This window comes from Artemia franciscana, chromosome 4, assembly GCF_032884065.1.
Source record: "Artemia franciscana chromosome 4, ASM3288406v1, whole genome shotgun sequence".
NCBI lineage: Eukaryota > Metazoa > Arthropoda > Branchiopoda > Anostraca > Artemiidae > Artemia > Artemia franciscana.
The window spans coordinates 36,001,765-36,012,045 of NC_088866.1; the positions used below are offsets into that span (position 1 = coordinate 36,001,765).

The following is a 10,281-nucleotide window of genomic DNA, read 5'->3' on the forward strand; positions in this document are numbered from 1 at the left end:
AGAAAGGGGTAAGGGTCTAACCTCTGCAATTTTTACAGAAAGTGTGGACCATAGGCTGGATTGATGAATATGACTGCATGTTGGAAAGCTTTGTAGAACTCTTGCCTGGGGCCAAAAATCTGTTGTTTCTAACCATTTCTGTTTGGGATTTCAGCTGAGTTTATCATTTGGTTTTTTGCACTTGGGATTGCAGTAGAGAAATGGTATCAGATATGCCTCTTAAGCTTTAAAAGTTCTCCCATAGCTATAGAAATTAGAGTTTATCCTTTGCTCCTTTCTAAGCGAAGATGTTAGAAACTTGGCCTACAGCAAAAAAGTTAACTTTTGAACTAAGAATGATAGATTTTTTTCGACGGCAGTCGATAGCTTTTGATGAGCTGATCAAAGTATATGTCATCCATTTTTTGGTAGAAAAATTCCTTCATGAGATATATAAGTGTGAAAGTTGAAAGGGTTGACAATTTCAGTAGTAAGGTACACACTGAAACCAAAAATAGGCCAATTCAGAAATGATATCAGATGTGCCTCTTAAACTTTAAAAGTTCTCTCATTGCTAAAGAAATTAGAGTTTATCCTTTGCTCCTTTCTAAGTGATGATGTTAGAAACTTGGCCTACAGCAAAAAAGTTAAGTTTTGAACTAAGACAGATACATTTTTTTTCGATGGCAGTCGATAGCTCTTGATGAGCTGATCAAAGTGTATCTAATCCATTTTTTGGTAGAAAAATTCCTTCATGAGATATACCAGTTTGAGAGTTCAAAGGGGTTGACAACTTCAGTAGTAAGGGACATACTGAAACCAAAAATAGGCTGATACCAATTGTGAGACATATAGAGGAGTTTTAAGCAACAGTTGGTTGATAGCTCCTTTGCAATGAGGGGTTTGCAACTTCTGTTAGTTGGTGTACCTATTATTTATTTCTGGTGTATTTGATGGTAAGACCAATTTGGTTCCAGTGGTAAGACATGTAGGGGACATGTAAGTAATAATTGGCTGTTAGGCTACAATCATCTTCAGCAATGAGGGGTTTGCAACTTTTGCTAGTTGTAATGAGGGGTTTGCAACTTTTGCAAGTTGGTGTGCCTAGTATTTATTTTAAGATCCTCACAGATTAACAACTTCAGTGTTTAATCAAAGTGAGGAAACAAAACCAAAGCGTTGCTCTCACAACACTTTACTTGGTGAAAGCCAAACAAAGGTTGTTGCAACACCTCATGTTGCCCATGCAACATAGATCTAGTTATATTTTGATATTACAAAACGTGGACACTATATCCAAAACGTCCATATAAGAAAAGAATATTAAACTTAATCAGTTTCCTGTTTTCAACACAAAATGAGCTCCTGACAATATTTTAGCTATGCAATGTTCAAACTGTCATTACTTGGTTATTTTCTTTTTGCAAAAAAAAAGTTGAGATCAGTACCAATGCATCAAGACACATCTGATCTTCTCTAAAATGTAGCCACATTGGCTCTTTCTTGATAAAATTAAGTTAAAATGGCAGCTAATATTATATTGACAAAAACTATGTTCCAGGTGTCAAAAATTCTTGTCTGATGTAGTTCAATGCCAGACTGACTAAAATATTCCTTCAGCCAATTTCAAATGTAGATAGTGGCTTTTATTATGATATTCATTTCTTTGAAGAATATCTTGTAGCAGCCTTGTCAAAATTTTCAGCAGACAGCAACAGGCCCTATTAAAATATAGGTGACTTTGTTGAAACTTCACTGAAAATGTAAAACAGATAGGAAACCACTGGTGTTGAAATTCCAGGGTCCTCTGACAAAAACAGAGTTTTTGAATTTACATGTACTTTCCCTACAATGAGATATTTTGATGATTATTATTTCTAATAATATTTTACATTAAAAAAAAAACATTTAAAAAAGTTTTTTTTGAAATAGTAGTGTTGCTGATGCTAGATGCTAGATTTTTCCATCATCTGAGGAACTGCCACTTGGCCTCATACTATGTTCATATTTTTAAGCATTTGACTTGGTTGATCACAACACCCTAATTCATTTATCACTGACTAAGTTTGAAGTAGACCCTCTCTTAATAAATTTTATATATGTTTTCATTCAAACAGATCACAAGCTGTAAAATACAAATTATTTTCTCTAAACCCCTTCTTCATTAGCATGGAATTCCTCAAGGAACCTTGCTAGGGCCACTCTTATATGTAGTATTGATCAATGAAATTGGTAAGATTCCCTCAAAGGTGTTAATATGTTGATAACCTGCTGAACCTTGAAGTATGTCATAGAACTATCAAAAATGGCCCCATCAAAATCCTACCCATGTTTTGGACAAAGCTAAGAATTTAAATATGAAAGTGAATTCCACTAAGTTAAATATAATGACAGTAAACTTCTTAAGACTCTTGGAATTCACTCCTGTTTTCTTAGACCCTATCCCATCCAAAATGCTATTGAAACATGTTAAATTCCTTGATGTTATAAACTTCTAATAATTTTAAGTAGGACATGCATATTACAAGAATTATGGACTTTACAGAGAAAGGATAATAAAACTAAAATTTTTAAAGTGAGTTAAAATGGTAGACTAACTTTGAAATGGCCAGATATTGACAACACTTTCACTGTGAACAGCAAAGAAATCTTGGCTGGACCATTAAAGCTGAGAGGAAGTGGGCCATTCCAGATAGCATTGATAGAGAGACAGATATCACACTATCATATCATATATTATATTATAGAGATCTAGGTCACACAATTACACTCTGTATGCTTATCCAATTTTGTCCCTATATGTGAGGCAATTTTTTCGGTTTTTGCTTCCACTATCTGAATAGTGCTTTATACATACACATGAAAAAATTGGAAGAGAAACAAAGAAATAAACTTAAAAGAATAGGCATTCTGAATGCACCAGGATCCACCCACAGGTATTCTCCAAGTATTTGACAAAACAGTCAAATTGGGCTCCAAATTATGTCAAAACAGGGAACTTTTTTGTTCTATCAAATTGGTAGATGGAAATGTTCCAATTTAAGAAAATTGGAGTTTTGTACCCTTTCCTGATAAAACTTCAAACTTCTAATAAAACAGTTAAATTTGTAGATGTTTTTCCTACATACTGAAACTCTTTTCAAACCAAAATCCTCTGAATTAAGTCTTCCAGAGCATAAAAAGTGTTTTCTTTTTCTTACAAAAACTGTTGAACAATCAGTACCTTTACCCTACTATTACTACTCCTGCTCTTACAATACAAATAAATACAAAGGGTGGAGTGTAATTAGGTTGTCAAAGAGCATAGATAGAATATTTTGGGATGATATTAAGTTTTGTTTTTTATGTCAACCTCAGAAATTTTAAAATTAAATTGAAAAATACTGTATGTTTCAGAATAAAAAATGTTGAAAACTTTTCCCACCATACAAATAACAACCCCAACTATGGATTCTTGCAGAAATTAAATAAAAAAACAAGTTTTTAACTGAATGTAAGGAGTAATATTAAAACTTAAAACAACAGAAATTATAGTCTATATGAAAGGAACTGTCCCCTCCTCAACACCCTGCCCTTTATGCTAAAGTTTGACTCTTTCTCACAGCTATACTTTTTAAAACAATAAAACGCGTTAGCATAAAGATTAGGGTGTTGAGGTTGGACAGCCCCTTTCATATATGGAATATTTTCTGTTTGTTTTAATTTTTAATGCTGCTCCTTACTTTCAGTTAAAAAAAACTTGTTTTTTTTAAATTAATTTCTAGACATTTTTGAATTAATGCACATTTTGATTTTGGCTCACTGCACATGAATAATAAAAAAAAAACTGGCATATCAATTTTTTAGGCAAAATGGCTTTCACACAGTTTTGATCAGAAGATTTTGATTTTTTTTAAAAACAGGTGGAGGATGAGGCCTAGTTCCCTCCAATTTTTGGTACCTTAAAAGGGCAACTAGAACATATTATTTTTTTATGACTATTTTTATTAGTAATAAATACAAATAACTTACAAATTAACTTACATAACAAACTTCTATATTTGTATATTTTTATTATGTATATGAGGGGAATTCCCCCTGCATCAAAACCTTGCTTGTTACACTAAAACTTGAGTTTTTTCTCATTTTTTTTTAATAATGCAAGAAAATCCTGTGCCCCTGTGATGGAAATTCTCTTCCCTCATAATAAAATCCTCCATGGAAAGATCCTCACACAATAGAATTCTCTTATATGCTGAACCTGATGGTGTGATTTTTGTTAAGATTCTATGACTTTTAGGGGGTAGATCCCCCTATTTTCTAAAATAAGGCAAATTTTCTCAGGCTCATCACTTTTGACAGGTAAGACTAAAGAAACTTATATATTTAAAATCAGCATAAATATGATTCTTTTGATGTAACTATTGGTATAAAAATTCTGTTTTTTGAGTTTTGGTTACTATTGAGCAAGATTGCTCCTTACTACAGTTTGTTACCACAAACTGTTTGAAAAAACTGAAAAGATATAAACTCTTCTTTACATGAAAAAGACTATGTCAATAAAAAAACAAACAGAAATTAATTTAAAAAACTTTTTCTACAGAAACAAGTTTTTCAAAGAAAAGTAAAGAGCTCCATTCAGCCAAAAATGATCAGAAATAAAGTCAGAATCTTTCAAGTGTAAAACTACCACAAATCACTATCAATAAATAAATGACACCTAAAATGAACAAAAATTACAATAAATAGCTGAGTCAAACTAAAAAAAGCATAAAATAACATGCATAGGGTGAATAGCCCCCCATGCCTTCTCAAGACCAGAACATAATTTGTACTTTACTTAAAATCTTTAATAATATAGGAAATATCTGTTCTTTTGAAATCACTGTATTTGAGGTTCCATTACTATATCATACATTATCTAGCATTTTTTAAACATAAAGTTCTTAGTGGTCTCTTGCATTTGAACATTACTCTCTACCTTGCTTCACTTCTTATTTCTGAAAAGATTGATCAGGTCGGGAGCTTCAGTTACCTTGGTAGTATTATTAGTAAAGATGGTGGGAGCAGTGAAGATGTTAAAAGTAGAATAGCTAAAGCTCAGGGTGTTTTTTCACAGTTAAAAAAAGTTTGGAAGAATAGAAAGATAAGCCTACAAACCAAGATTAGAATATTGGAAGCTACAGTGATGACAGTGGTCAAATATGGCTCTGAAGCATGGGCAATCCAAAAAGCACATGAAAATTTACTAGATGTTTTTCCAGAGAAATTGCCTACGGATTGTTCTGGGTACCCGGCTGACTGACTGTATTTCAAATAGTAGGTTGTACAAAAAGTGTGGTTCAATCCTGCTTTCTGGGGCTATAATGAAAGAAAGGTTGAGATGGCTAGGCCATGTTCTACAGATGAAGGATGACAGATTACCAAAGATTGTCCTTTTTGGCCAACTGTCTGGGGCTACATGGAAAGCAGGTCATCCTTGTCTGGGTTGGGAGGATGTCATAAATAAAGATTTAAAGGAAATGGGAACTTCCTGGGAGGGTGTAAAGAGGGAGGCTTTAAATAGATTAGGTTGGAGGAGGAGCGTGCATAGCTGTGTTGGCCTCAGGCAGCTTGGTGCTACAGTGAGTTATTAGTAGTAGTAGTAGCTTAATTCAAGGTGACAGGGTTACTGATTGGACTAGATACAGCAGCTTAATATTATTTTTATAATATTTAACAGAAGTCATACAACATTTATCTGCTTGTCACTATTCATTGTTTTTAAGGGGATTGAGAGGCTTATCATTTTAAATGTAAATGGACCAGAACATAGGATTTTGGCTAAAGTTTACTAGAGTTCAATACTTATGAATTATTCAGTCCTTTTATACTCTTAAGAGTGAGGAGGGGAGCTCAGTTAACTAGGCCTGTCAATGCTTGCATTTTTTAATACCCAAGTTTTGCATTTTGAACAAATTTCTAGTCTTTATGTAATGTGGATAGTCTTGCCCAAATCATACAGTTTGCCTTCTGTAAATTATTTCTCATCACTAGTACACCATCTGATAATCAACCCTATTGTCACTAACTGGCATACATTGGATTCATATATATTGCTAGCAAGTGTAATTTAAGGTAATCAGAGCTTGCCTTGATAAACCTTATTATGTTACATAATAGCTAACAGCTGTAGTGTTTGATTAATGGTCATAATATGTTATGATAAGATACCAGTTGCATGTCTGTTAGCCAGTTGCTATTGTAAAAGACAGTGGGTATCCAAAGAAGAAAACAGGCCTATATAAAAGTAGGGTAAATGTTTAGTTTAGAGCACTTAGAAATGCTAATTCTAGAAGTGCATCTGTTTCTGGTTGAACCTCCTCCTCCATGGGGCAAACTAAAAATGATAAAGTGGGCAGGGTTTTGAAGCTGAGGGAAATGTTGGGGTTGTAGAATATAAATGAAATTATATTTTAAATACTATTTCTAGTCATCACTGGTAATTTCTGTATAGTAGGAAGTCAAAAGATAATCAAAAAACTTACATATCCACTTTCACTTTCAAGTTCAAACTAGCCAGTGAACTGGTGAATCAGAGCAATTAGTTAAATATTATGTTTATGCTCTGTTGATTAAAGGAAATGCCTTCTGATGCAATAGAGATTATAAGCTGCAGTTTTTCAGTTCAAGATTTAGTTTGTTTCAAAAGATTCTTTGGCTATGAGAAGGCCTTGGTGAAATGAATTTGGTTGAATAATGATTCTTGCAAGTTGATATTACCTATAGAGCAAAGCTAATTAGTCCTTGAGCCCTGCAGGCAGCAGGGCAAAGTATGTATTCTTATTGGTTGAATTGTTAGTTCATATTTATGACCTACTTTTGTTTACTCTTTCAGGCTTTAGGCTGAATAATTATTCAATAAATATAGAATACAGACCTCTCCCCACTTCCTGCAGGGCTGATGGACTAATTTGATTTACTCTATAGGTAATGTTACCTCAGTATTCAACAAAATTTATTTGAGAATTAGCATTTCTAAGTGCTCTAAACTAAACTTTACCAAAGGGAACTTGTGGTGACCCTCATTAGCTTTTCTGGAAACAAGCAAATAGCAGGCTACTGAAATATGCAGAAAATCCATTTGACAAAGATGATATGACCTACTGTAAGATTCAAAACAATACATAGATAACTTCAAAGACCACACTGCCTTTCCATGACAAAAGCAAAACAGTTCAAAATAGGGATGAAACCTTTTTATTGACAGTGAAAAGATATAAAATTTAACTGGATATTTTGAACACATAGGTTATACAGTGTTCATCATCAGCAGTAAAACTAAAAGACATGAATAAAACCAAACAAAATTTATACCTAATAAACTAATTACATATAGTTTATTGCTCTTATTTTTTTAAGTGCAACAGCGGAAGCAAATCTCTTTGACCTTTTAGGTTAGTTTTATTTATGTCTTTTAGTTTCACTGCTGATGATGAACACTGTATAGGGTAAGACAACCAGTACTGGGACACTTTAATCACTCTGCCTATTCTGGGACACTTTAATCACTCTGCCTATTCTGGGACAGAATCTTTGGTTGGATTGCAATATGTCCAATACTGGGACAAAAGACAATAGGTTTTTTAGAAGCAACCCAGAAAAAATGTAGGCTATAGATTAGGTGTCCAGGATTAGTCTTTTGTCCCAGCATTGGATATGTTGTAATTCAATCAAAGATTCTGTCCCAGAATAGGCAGAGTGATCAAAGTGTCCCAGTACTGGTTGTCTTACCCTAGCCTATGTGTTTAAAATATCCAGTTAAATTTTATATATGTTCACTGTCAATAAAAAGCTTTCATCCCTATTTTGAAATGTTTTACTTTCAAAACAATACAGATATATATTATCAGGACCATCTATGAGGGAGGGAGTGTGGCGTCAGAAAAATGACCATGATATTTAGTAGACTATGAACGTGGGCTAGGATAAAAGAGAAAAAGGGTGTCAGGAGTAGGGCTACTTTTGGTTCTATAGCATGTTTCTTAAAAAAGTCAACAAACGAAATGATACCAAAACTTAAGCCATTTACCAAATATGCCTCAGGTCCAAGACTAGTTCAGGATTCTGGCAAATGTTCAAATCGAACAAAATCGAATTTTTGTTCTTTAATTTCTTCAAAAAACGTAAAAGCAAACTGACGCTTTATTTTTTGACATAGATGCCAGTGAAGATGGGTAAAACATTTTTTTAACTAAAACATGCTAAAGAATGAAGAACTGTTATTAGACAGTTTAAAAAGCATTTACTACAAAAATTATTCGCATTGTTGAAAAATATTGAAAAATCTTAAAATTTGGTTTAATTAATTTTCCACAGGATCAAACAGTTCGTGGTAACGAACTGTAGCAAGGAGCGACCCGGCACATTAGTAACCAAACTCTAAAAAATGGAATTTTGATACCAATAGCTACATCAAAAGAATCGCATTTTAATGCTGATTTTTAATATATAAGCTTCATCAAGTCTAATCTTACCCATCAAAAGTTACGAACCTGAGAAAATTTGCCTTATTTTAGAAAATAGGGGAAAACAACCCCTAGAAGTCATAGAATCTTAACGAAAATCACACCACCAGATTCAGCGTATCAGAGAACCCTATTGTAGAAGTTTCAAGCTCCTATCTACAAAAATGTGGAATTTTGTATTTTTTGCCAGAAGGCAGATCACGGATGCGTGTTAATTTTTTTTTTTTTCCAGGGGTAATCGTATCGACCCAGTGGTCCTAGAATCTTGCAAGAGGGCTCATTCTAACGGAAATGAAAAGTTATAATGCCCTTTTTAAGTGACCAAAAAAATTGGAGGGAACCTAGGCCCCCTACCACGCTAATTATTTTCCCAAAGTCAACAAATCAAAATTCTGAGATAGCCATTTTATTCAGCGTAGTCAAAAAACCTTATAACTATGTCTCTGGGGACGATTTACTCCCTCACAGTCCCCGTGGTAGGGGCCACAAGTTAAAAACTTTAAGCAGTGCTTACATATAGCAATGGTTATTTGGAAGTGTTCAGACGTTTTCTGGGGGATTCTTAGGTCAGGGGGAGGTTGAGAAGGTGGGGATATGTTGGGGGAACTTTCCTTGGAGGAATTTGTCATGGGGGAGAAAAGTTTCATGAAGGGAGCACAGGATTTTCTCGGATTATTTAAAAAAAATGAAAAAATAAATATGAAAAAGTTTTTTCAACTGAAAGTAAGGAGAAGCATTAAAACTTAAAACGAACAGAAATTATTACGCATATGATGGGCTCACCTTTTCCTAATACCTCGCTCTTTACGCTAAAGCATTTTTAGTAATTTCAACTATTTATTCTATGGCTTTTGTGATTCAGGGGTTATTCTTAAGAAATTGGGACAAGAGTTTAAGCTTTAGTGTAAAGAGCGAGGTACTGACGAGGGGGTGAACCCCTTCATATTCGTAATAAAAACATGAGAATACAGAAGTTCGTTACGTAAGCTTATATGTAAGTTACGTATATCTTTTATTAATAAAAACATTGATATAAAACTAAAAGTTCTAGTTGCCTTTTTAAGTAACCAAAAAATCGAAGGGCAACTAGGCCTCCTCCCCCTCTCCTTTCTTCTCATAATCATTAGATCAAAACCACGAGAAAGCCAATTAGCCAAAAATAAATATGCAAATTTTGTTTTAATTACTCATCTGCGGTAAGCCAAAATTAAAACATGCATTGATTCAAAAACGTTCAGAAATTAAATAAAAAAAAACAAGTTTTTTAACGGAAAGTAAGGAGCGACATTAAAACAAAACGGACAGAAATTACTTCGTATATGAAAGGGACTGCTTCCTCATCAACGCCCCGCTCTTTACGCTAAAATTTTTTACTATTTTAAAGTAGTTTTAAACTAAAAAAAAGGAAAATACTTGTCATAATCTTACATAATTAAATTTCCAGAAATCTGTTATATGGGCTGAGTGTTATTTATGCTCCTAACAAGTTCCAATTAGCAAACACTCCCTTTAGCAAAAAATGGGTGTTAAAACTTTAAAAAATGCGATTTTTGAAGATATTCTCTTTTGGCTAGTCAAATAGAAGAAATTGAAGCCGAAGAAATGTTTTAGGAAAAAATGTAAAACTTCGAAAAAATGCAATTCTGGTTACTTTGTTAGCTATTTACTAATTGCTGAGATGATGTCTTAAGCTATTTTCGTAATGATTATTTTCATAATTATTTCCTTTTCGTGTGTTTAGTTCTTTTTTGTGTCTGTTATTTTTAAAAACAACCCTTTTTTTTTCCTTAATTTTTTTTCGTTGAGAAAGGCTCCC

At 33.4% G+C, this 10,281-nt stretch overlaps 1 protein-coding gene across 4 annotated transcripts in view; it reads right to left on the bottom strand.

Moving 5' to 3' along the window:
* Positions 1-8,133, bottom strand: part of LOC136026366 (zinc finger protein 711-like) — an 84,179-nt gene extending 76,046 nt beyond the window's left edge. For 2 of the 4 annotated variants that reach the window (XM_065702898.1, XM_065702900.1), the window contains exon 1: positions 8,030-8,123. The gene's annotated coding sequence lies outside the window, so the exon portion shown is untranslated. Of the gene's footprint in view, positions 1-8,010 lie in introns of all 4 variants that reach the window. The other 2 variants (XM_065702897.1, XM_065702899.1) reach the window with 2 other exon arrangements.
* Between the last annotated feature and the right edge of the window lie 2,148 nt (positions 8,134-10,281).